Here is an 11,388-nt window from a genome sequence, read left to right on the forward strand (position 1 = left end):
TGAGCAAATAATCTGAGAAGATGAACTATATGGTGAAGAATGTGGCATCAGGATTGGAGGAAGAATTATTAACAACCTGCAATACACTGATGACACAACTTTGCTTGCTGAAATTGAGGATGACTTGAGGCACTTACTGATGAAGATTGAAGAATACAGTGTGCAGTATGGATTACATCTCAATATAAAGAAAACAAAAATCCTCACAATTGGACCAATAAGCCGCATCACAATAAATGTCAAAAAGCTTGAGGTCAAAGAATTTGTATTGCTTGGTTCTATAATCAATGCCAATGAAAGCAGCAGTCAGGACATTAGATGACATGTAGCATTGGGAAAGTCAACCGTGAAGGAACTGTTTCAAGTGCTGAGGAGCAAGGATGTCTCCTTGAGGACTAAGATGTGCCTGACACAAGCCATGATATTTCCAATCGCCTCATATGCATGTGAGAACTGGACAATGAATAAGGAAGACCGAAGAAGAGTTGATGCTTTTGAGTGGTGGTGCTGGCGAAGAATACTGAAAGTACCATGAACTGCTAAAAGAACTAATAGATCTATCCAGGAGGAAGTGCAGCTGAATTGCTTCTTGGAAGAGAGAATGGCCAGACTTCATCTCACCTACATTGGTCATGTTGTCAGAATGGACCTTTCCCTGGAGAAGGATGTCAAGCTTGATAGGGTGGAGGGTCGATGAAAGAGGGGTAGGCCTTCGACAAGATGCGTTGACATGGTGGTTGAGATTATGGGCTCAAATATAGCAAGGATCATGGAGCTAGCCCGGGATGGAGTGATGTTTCATTGTGCTGTGCATAGTGTTGCTGTGAGTCGGAAACAACTGGACGGCACCGAAAAACAACAATATTTGTTTAGTCTCAGCCTATCACTTATAAATTAACATCCCACAGGAAAATTCAACAATCATGGAGGCACACCATGATGAACATTTAGAATCTGAAAACATTTGTGTAGCCAGCACTGAAATCAAGGAGAAAAGGAAATAATTCAGCAACCCAGAAGCTGTCCATGTACTCCCATTTAATCCCTATCGCATCCCAAGTGTAGCTATTGTACTGTTTTCTAGAAACAGTAAAAACTAAAAACATACATAGGTTTGTATGTTTTCATACTTTAAATAAACCGAGTGATATGGAATTGTACTCTTTTATGTCTAACTTTTATCACTTACAATTCAAATTTTTTTTAAGTGTGACATCTTTTATTTGGAAACCCTACTTTGTGTTTGTGTGTGTATTTTAAATAAATAATGTAATGCTCTAAGAGCTCAGTTGAATGAATAAAGAAAATACCTTTAGCATATGAGTGTAGTAAAGGATGGACTGATATACATTTTAATATAACTTAAAGTTTTTTATTAACTTCCCAAACCAATAGTTTTCACAAAAAAAAAGAAAGAGAGGTCTTTTCATCATGGGGATTCAATTTTTCAACAGCATATCATGATCACCACCATGTAGTTTTTAAAGTTTTCTACAGTCCATTCATTTGACATTTGCATTCATGTTATCTCCTATTCTAAGAAGCAGTCCATAAAGGCAGGCCTGTCATCTTCTAAACCTAACACTCTATTTTCTAAATCTCTCTCTTTCTCAGAGTTGCCATCAAGTTTCATGTTCTGTACTCAAATCCAAATTATCCTTGATGTACAACTCCACAGTCACCTTCTCTTCTGGCCAATGCACATTTATTGAGTAACTACTGTTTTTTCATATAATAGTCTAAATCCTGAAGATATAAAATAAATATGTCATAAAGACATTGCTATTAAAGTGCTCAAAATACAGTAAGACAAGCATTATTTAATTTACATAAGGAAAAAAATGATTCACCTTTCAGAATTAATTCTGTGCTGAAAACTTGATATTGGCATGTTATGCGATGATTGTTCAAAAGGATGACCTATGAATGACTAAGTAAAGAAGGGAGTTTTAGGAAGAAGGAACTGGTTCCACAAAACCATGGAATATTGAAATAATCTTGCAATTACATGTGCTGTTGTTATTATGTGCTCTAAAGTTGCTTCCAACTCATAGCAACCCAATGTACAACAGAAGGAAACCCTGCCTAGTCCTGTTCCATTGTCACAATCCATTGTTCTTTGAGCCTATTGTTTCAGCCACTATGTTGCTACATCTTATTGAAGGTCTATGTCTTTTGCACTGACCTTTCACTTTACCAGGCATGATGTCCTTCTTGAGAGACTGTTCCCTCCTCCTGATATCATGACCAAAGCACATGAGACAAAGTCTCACCATCCTTGATTCTAAGGAGCATTCAGCTGTACTTCTTCCAAGATAGATTTGTTTGTTCTTCTGGCAGTTACATGAAGGATTCACTGTATCATAATGTATAATTGAAATTGAAATACATTCAAAAATAATTTCCAAAGCATTTGAGCAAGACTAGTCAAAGGGCCACATATCATGAGGGATAATTTAGAAGGTAGGCTAGGATAAGATCATGAAGGGATATATCATGTAATTTCTATAGAAGTACACTTGAATTTTATCCTGCTATTGGTGAGATATATCAAACAGTGTTTCACTGCTACTCATAAGGTTTTTGCTGGTCAGTTTTTTTAAGAAGTGGATGCCCACATCCGTCTTCCAAGTCTGTTTGAATCTGGAAGCTTCACTGAAACCTGTCCACCATGGGTGACCTTATTAGTATTTGAAATAAAGATGGTGTAGCCCCCAGCCTCATGCAACAAGAAAGCCACCACAGTAGGACAAATGGACAGACAAGTGATGAGCTGTCAGAAGAACAAACAAATGTGTCCTGAAAGAAGGGCAACTACAATGCTCCTTGGAAATCACAGTGGCCAGACTTCGTCTCACTACTTTGGTCATGTTATTAGAAGGGCCCATTCCCTGGAGAAGGATATCATGCTTGGTAAAGTGGAGGGTCAGCAAAAAAGAGGAAGGCCTTCAACAAGATGGATTGACACTGTGGCTGCAATGATGGCTCAAATACAGCAACAATTGTGAAGATGGTGCACAACCAGAAAATGTTTCATTCTGTTGAACTTAGGATCGCTTGAGTTGGAGCCAACTCAATGGCACCTAAAAACAATAACACTGGTGAGATGGGAGAAAGATATGGAAGTCTACTTCTGTAAAGATTGCAGCTTTGGAAACCCTGTGGGGAAGTTCTACAGGGTTGCTATGAGTCAGAATCAATTCTACAATAGTAGGTTTGGTTTGGTTTATTGGTGAGATGCCAAAAGAATTTTAGAGGAGATTCTGTTTTAGGTAGATCTCTCTGCACCCTTTATTTGAAGTGATAGGAAGAATAGTTTTGCCGTCAGCTCAGTGAAATAATACATCTGAACTACTCTCTCACAAGCACTGTCAGTTACCTTGCTACCTGCCACATTTCCTTAAGAGCAGATCAGTTCTGAATGGATGCCACAACAAGGATTTCTGTTTGGGTGCCTGGCTGACTTAGTACTTTTGGGAAAAAAACACCATCATGCCCATGAATGATACAGTAAATCCATGACCAGCTGTCACTCTAAGCACCTCAGTACCACCCAGCCATTTGTTTTCATTTGCTTCTTAGACAAGATAGCTCTGATTCTTCTCAAATACTATTTTAAAACTTAGATATTCTCTTAAAAGGAGCTGTGGTGGCATAGTGGATAAGACATTTGGCTGCTAACCACAGGGTCAGCAGTTCAATCCCACCAGCTGCCCCACAGGAGGAAGATGAAGCAATCTACTTCCATAAAGATTTACAACCTTGGAAACCCGTTGTGGGTTGCTAAAAGTCAGAATTGGCTGGATGGCAGTGGGCCCAATTTACATAAAGCATCTTACTCAAGCATATCTTTTCATTCTCAGGTGACAAATTTGTCTTTTATTTTTTTGAGGAATACTGGGGATTTCATGATTAATTTCTCTAAACATCTCATCTCTGTGACCAGGATGGAAACAGTTGTATATATTTACACAACATCTAACATTGGTTCAGAGACCAAATCAACTGTCCGCATATGTTTCAAAGTAGAACTGCTCTTCAGAGGGTTGTTAATGCCTGTGACATTTTGGAAAGCGATATCCAGGTCTTACTTCCAATCTGCCTCTTGATAGATTTATACTGCCAACCTTTTGATTAGTAGCTGAGTGCTATACTGTTGTGCCAGCCAGGGGCTACTTATTCAGAGATAAGAAATATCTTTTTCCTTTATGTGAAAATCTTGCCCACTTATGCCCTTTATCCCATTTCTATATATTTCCTTTGGAACTTTCTCCTACACACATCCTAGAGTTTCATTTTCTCCTTTTTATTTTATTTTATTCACATTAGTATATATTATTTGAGATAAGATCCTAAAATTTCTCCTTATCTAGCTATTGATTAATTTACTCTGTCAGGAAATCTTCTCAAAACAATAATTAACACTATCCTTACCTGATTTTAACTCTTCCTGGAAAAATATTTCATATTCCATTTTATATTTAGATCTATCTATATTGCATTGTCAGTTAATTTTATTGTTAGATTTAAGGTCTATGTCCAGTTTAATTTTTTTTTCATATGGATCGAATCGTTTCAGAGCATAATTTTTTGTTTTTAATTTTACAAGTTATTTTATTGTTTGTATCTTTCTTTTACAACTTGCTTTAGAAGGCCTTTTTCATCCCACGATTACTTTAACAATATATTACCATATATGTTCTTACGGCACAAACATCATAACTAGAAAAACTAATGCCTAAGGAAAATAAACAAATAAATCAAAGAGAAGGAAATTAAAATTTTTAATTTATCAATATCACAAGAGGAATGAGGTGATATTGTGTCCATATGAGAAAAACATATTTTTAAGTAGCAGCAATAAGAGATCCTAGAAGTTAAAAAGTACCATCATGAAGTTAAAAAAGGAAAGTAATTTACCGTAAATAAGCTGAAAGCTATAAGCAACAGAGTTGAAGATATAATTATCAACATAGGAGCTTGAGCCAAAGATTCATAGCATTCTTGTGAGCATAGTGGTTTGTTCTGGAATAGGCATCTCACATTATCAATATGAAGTCAGCATGTGGGATTAGAAGGTGGGAGGATTGTTATATGTCTAGAACAGAGCAAAGAGACAGAGGGAGCCCATTTCTTGAAAGTATTTTTTGTGTCCAGCTATTTCTGAACTGTTCTATGCCTAAAATATTCAGTTGTCTAAGACTACCACTTTTATTTTGAAAACATTTCAGATTGTTATCTATCCCTAGCAGCTCCATTAGTGTTTTGCTTTGCTAGATTAACATTTCAGTTTTATGTAGGGAGAAAGCAATGAGGTATTTCCCTGAGATGAAAGACTCTTCAATTTTTCTTTGCCCCAAGACTCTTACTGAATTCTACCACAGAATGATATTACTTTTGAATTCCCACACCAAGCATGTTAAATGTTACATTAACTGAGAACCATCACTTCTCCTGATTCTATTATGGTTACTTGAAAACAAAAGATATTTCATATATAGGAACCTTCTCCTTACCTGCTTTTTGGCATGAACAGTGTTTCCCATTTGGATCCCAGCATTCATAAAATCCCAAAGATCATGAAGATAGCACAGAACTGGGCAATGGTTTGTTCTATTGTACATGGGTCCCTGCGAGCTGGAACCAGCTTGACAGTAACTAATAATAATAACAACATTCAAAGGAGAGACAGTATCTGTATTGTCCTAGCATCACATCATAGTGTTAAACATAGTCTAGTGACAGATGGAAAAAAAGGAACTTATTATAAAAATAATCACATTTTAAAGAGAAAAGGATTTCATGCTGGAAGAAAGACAATCCATACATTCACATGCTGTGACAGTTGGAGCTCTGTGTCAACTTGGCTGGACCACAATTCTGTGAGGTTTAAGCAATTGTGGGTTGTTCCCATGACAAGATCAGATGTATATATTTTGAGCAGTCAATCTGTTGAAAAGGAGTTTCCCTGGAGGAGTGGCCTGCTTCCTCTATATTTATGGACATCCTGGGAAAAAAAGACACTCTTCTGTGGATCAGGATTCTGTTGTGCTGCCTACAACTGTCCGTGAGCGAACAATCCACCATTCAGCCTGGAGATCTTGGATTCATCATTCGTTGGAGATCACAGCCAGTATACTACCTGCCAACCATGAGCTCATCAGCCCCTGCAGCTGCATGAGTCAGGAAAAGCCTCCAGCTTGATGTTTGATCCAAGAAATTGGGACTTGCCAGCTTCTATAAGTGTGTGAGCCATTTTCCTAAGATAAATTTCTCTTTGTCTCTCTCTATATAAGCTTTATTGGTTTTGTTTCTCTAGAGAACCCAGTTTAACATACACGGCTATTTTGGCAAATTCAGAAATCAGTCAAATCAATTGTGCAACAACATGAAGATCAAATCTTTAGCTTGTTCAAGCCATTTTTTGTATTTGTACCATCTGTAGTAACCTCCTGTGTTTCTGTCAGTGGGAAGAATTTGAGGAGCTTCAGAAATTTGTTCTTACATCTCTTGTATTGCTAATGGTGAGTGATAGAACTTTGGCAAAAAAAAAATTCAGGATAATAATAATATGTTTGGATATATATTTATAGCATCCTCTCATCCCCTTAAGGAGCTCTCGTGGTGGAATAGTTAGTGCTCAGCTACTAACTGAAATGTTTGTGGTTCAAACACATCCAGTGACACCTCAAGAGAAAGACCTGGTGATCTGCTCCCATAAGGATCACTCACTGCCGTTGAGTCTATTCGACTCATAGTAACCCCTCCTTGGGTTTCCAGGGTGGTACCTCTATAGAAGTAGATTGCCTTAGAAAATCTTATGAGGCAATTTTACTCTATCACCATGATAGAGGTCACCATGACTCATCAGGTCACCATGAGTCAAAATTGACTTGACACCTAATAATGGCAACAACTCATTCTATTGGCTCAAGAATGAACTAGGTCCACACAGTAGTAGGATGGGAGACCTTCAAGCAAAAGTAATATGTGGAGCTTGATAGATGACAATCTAAAACCCAAATATTCAAATAACATTTTACAGACATTTCCCTTTAGCTTTTAATAGCTGCTACTGAGAAAGGTTTTGTCATCTCCACCTGAGTCTCTCAATAGAAGCTGAGTGGCCAACAGAAAATTAATAAGGCACCAGATGAGAAAATAGAGTGTTTAAGGCTAAAGGCCCATATCCAACCTGTCTGTGAAGGAATTCATGGGAATAAAGAGTGGATCATAGAGAAAATATATCTCATAAATACCAACCCTTCACTGTGTTTCTTTCTCCTTGCACATGGTGAACCATGGAAACACGTCTCAAGGTATTGGCACAAAGCAAGCTCTGAAAGAATAGAATTCCTTCCTCTCCTGCTTTTGTGTCACTTATTTCACCCACTAATGGTTATCTTAGTTCCATTCTGGAATGTATCCAAGACTCTCTGTCCCAGGGCTGGTGTGTGTATTTTGAAGGCAGATGATATATGTAAGGAAACTAGGGTATCTTTCTCACCTTAAGAGACTAACTCTTCCTCTTCCTTAATTCTCCTCTTCCCTGAGGGAGAACTTGTGTTAATCTGCATAATGACTTTCAAGGATATCTCTGTTTTCATCCACTTCTTCACTCCAACTTCCTCATTGCAAAGGTATTTATCTTTATGTGGTTATTAAGACTCTATAACTGGATTCAAACACCTAAATTGAATTGTCAGCATCAAGAGTATACATAAAGAATCCCAGGACATGTGTATATGCAGAAACCCTCATTATTTTTATACCAAATGAACAGTTTAATACATCCTAACAATTCAACAAGGATTATTTAAGAACTAAATAATGATGTTGTACATAGTATGAACTCAGTAAATACTGGAAGGAAAGGAGGAAGGGAAGGAGTGAGGGAGAGAAGGAAGAGGGAAGAGAGGTAGGAAGGATGGATGTACTTACTTCATGAAAGCCTTTATTTCAGTGGCTTAATGTCACAAAGATAAGTAAGAAATAAGATCCTGCCTGCAGGATTTTACAAACCAGTGAAGAATGGGGACTCGTGCACAATTAACTGCAACAAAAGTAATACTTGTAAGCCCTCTGATAGCCTATATGCTTTCCAATGAATCTGGATCATTGCTAGTTTCTATCAAGCCAAACATTTTAGCAAAACTGTGTTTTCTTAATGTAAGAATATGCTTGACACTGATTGAAATATCTATCTAACTGTAAACTATTTCCAGTGATAAAGCGGACAATTTTAGGACACAGCAATGTGTTGTAAGCTTGCTTAGAAAGTGGAATAAAGGAGAATAGTGGAGAAAGGATCCTTAGATAGCCTGTTCTTTTGAAGAACTCCCTGAGTTTAGACACGATAATCAAAATCCTAACATGTACTGTCTTGTGATGACTAATGGGTGACTCAGGAGCACAGAGATAATTCAAAGGTTAACTTCTTGTAGATCTCAGTGAGACTAACTATACTCTACCATCAATAACTCAGATAAACAACAGTCTATAAAATTCAAAATAATAACATTTAGCTAGACAGTTCATTTATCGGTAGACATTTTTCCCAGAATTGTTTTTCCTTAAATGGTTAGTTAAATTTAATATCAAATATACATAGTATCTAAAGTTTGACATATTTGAGTTAGGATGAACTGCAATTATGAATGCCCTTTTTGTGTGTGTGTGCTTTTGTGTATATGTGTGTGTACAACTTATCATTAGTAATATGGACTACATACAATGTTGCTGTTTGTAATTTGCTGGTGTTATTCTGATGCCAAAACCCAAACGCAAATAGAAATCATATTTACAAAAAAAAAAAAAAAAAAAAAACCACACTGCCTTTGAGTCAATTCTGACTCATAGTAACTCCATTGGCTTTCCGGTTCTGTAAATCTTTACGAAAGTAGATCACCCTGTCTTCCTTCTGCAGAGTGGCTGGTGGATTTGAGCTGCCAACCTCCTGGTTAGGAGTCAAATGCCTTAGGCACTGTGCCACCAGAGCTCATTTTTATTTATAAAGGTATTCAGATTTAGTTAGAACCTATTTACAATGGAGTCATTGGAAGGCAATCCCATCATAACTTGAGGACTATCTGTAACAGTATCTCAAGCACTAGGGTAAGTGCTTTCTCATTCAGTCTTCATAGTACAACTGTAAGAAGAATTATAAAATCTTTGTTTTACAGATAAATAAAAAAATTAATGAGGCTTAGAATACTGAAATGAATTGCCCATAGTCACCCAGAAAATAAGCAGAATGAATAGAATTTGACTTCATCCTCAAGATGCCAAGGTGTTGTTTTTTTATTTATCCACAGGTCCTTTAGTTCAACTCTTGTTAGGATGAATAGCTAAGGAAAAAGTGAAGTGGTGGCCAAACTAAAGTAACAAAACGCCCAATTCTCTTTTTGGTCATTCATTCATTGATCCATTCATCCACAGATTATGCATACTGCAGTTTCTACTTGTTAACAGATGGTCAGTAGAGTGTTACAGACACATAGAGAAATCAAACATTATGACCTTAAGTAATTCAAAAATGTATCCATTGCCTTGGTAGGATTTTACTTTTGCAGTTCTCTCTGTTTTCCCTTCCTCAGGTTCTTTCCTACCATTGTTGCCTGTGTCCAGTCTAGTGAATCTTTCCTATTATTCTTTAATATTAAGCCTCCAGCTGGAATTCAAGCCTCATCCCCTATGGGAAAACTAACATTATTATGAGATGTAGCCTAGTGATTAACTGCTCTCTAAGTATTCCTATTGGTCTTCTTCTTCCAAATGGAGTATTACCTCTTGGGCAGCAAAATCTGTGGGTAAAACATCTCTGTTATTAAAAAATAAAACAAAAACAAGCAAACATAATAATAGGTCTATAATAGCTGCTAAGTAAATTCAGAATAATTTTAAGCTAGATATATTTCTGGAAAGTTAACCATATACCACTGGGACTAGTGTACCATTTCACTTAAGTTGTCCTCTCAAGACAGACCCTTTCCTCAGTGTGTGGATATAACTGTATTCCTCTTACTTACATGGGTCTCTCATTACCTCCTGGAAAATGCATACTCTCCAACTATGTCCAGTCATGTCCCGATCTCAGTAAGATTGCCTTAGTTTATAACTACACTATTTCCCCATGTTAACTAGAATGAACTCTGTAATCCCAATGGAAAACAAGTAACTGTTTATCTAGTTTTCATGCATGACAATATAAATTTTCATTTGAATAATACTTAGCTTACAAAAGTTGACATTCTACACACAAAACTATCTGTATACATGTTTTGTTTAATTTTGCCAAATATTCTGGGCTCAAAATTAGGAGAGAATTAATTTTGCCTCCTCAGGCAAGATTTTTTTTTCTTTGCTAGTGCTCTGGAACCTTGTATCTTGTTGAGATTTGATGGTGACCTCACAGGTACCTTATTAATAATAAACCAGAGAGGCTCAGCAGAGCTTTGGTTTGGTGTAATAAATCATACTGAAAGTAAGTGCTGTGTTTGCAGTTTTGGAATTTAGAAAATATAATAAACAAGATGGAGGGTCTGGCAGGTGGTGAGAGTGACTGGGGATGGGGTCTGGTCTTTCATGGGGCTGACAAATGCTTATGGTTATTAATTACTTTTACATTTTACTTTGCTAATTGCCATTATTCTTTACAGTTACAATGTAATTGAATAAAAAAAGAAAAGAAAAGAAAAAGAAAGAAACCTCAAATATCAGGCCCAGACACTACATTGTGCCTCTGTTCAAGGAAGTTATATACACAGTTCAGATTATTTGAAATGATGGATAATAAGGCATACTTCAAGGTGAATAATGATACCTACAGCAGTAAATTTGCAGCATGGAAGATTCCAGGGAGTTATAAAGGAGAAATAACATCATGGAAAGTTAACATGTGGAATTTTGCTAGTCAATTAACCACCACACAATTCAGTTGTCCCATTTATCAGAAAACCTCCTTTAAGTCACCAAGAAAGATAACCGCTACGGTGGTTTCAAATCAATGTGCTTTGAAAACACAGTCTTTTACTCATGCATTCTTTTTCTACACTGTTCTAGGTAATGAAGGTGATAGAACTTGTTTAACACATGACCTCAAAGTCATATAACCACTGAGACCACATGGCTTAAGTCAGTGTTCCCTAACAATTTGTATGTGAGAATAATAGAGAATCTACAGACTATGTGTGCTCTTTCCATATGGACATTCACATTAGAATTTGTGTATATTTGGGGGTGGTCCGTCCTTTGAAGGATCTCAGATTAGGAATGCCTGGTCCAGGGATGAGCTGACTATGATGACCCAGCTGTATCACCACCATAGCACAAAAATGTATACTGTATTTTTACACAAATAATGAGGACATTCATCTTTTTTTTTTTTTT

Source organism: Orycteropus afer, unplaced genomic scaffold, assembly GCF_000298275.1.
Source record: "Orycteropus afer afer isolate SDZICR_OR568_19922 unplaced genomic scaffold, OryAfe1.0 scaffold00058, whole genome shotgun sequence".
NCBI classification, from domain to species: domain Eukaryota; kingdom Metazoa; phylum Chordata; class Mammalia; order Tubulidentata; family Orycteropodidae; genus Orycteropus; species Orycteropus afer.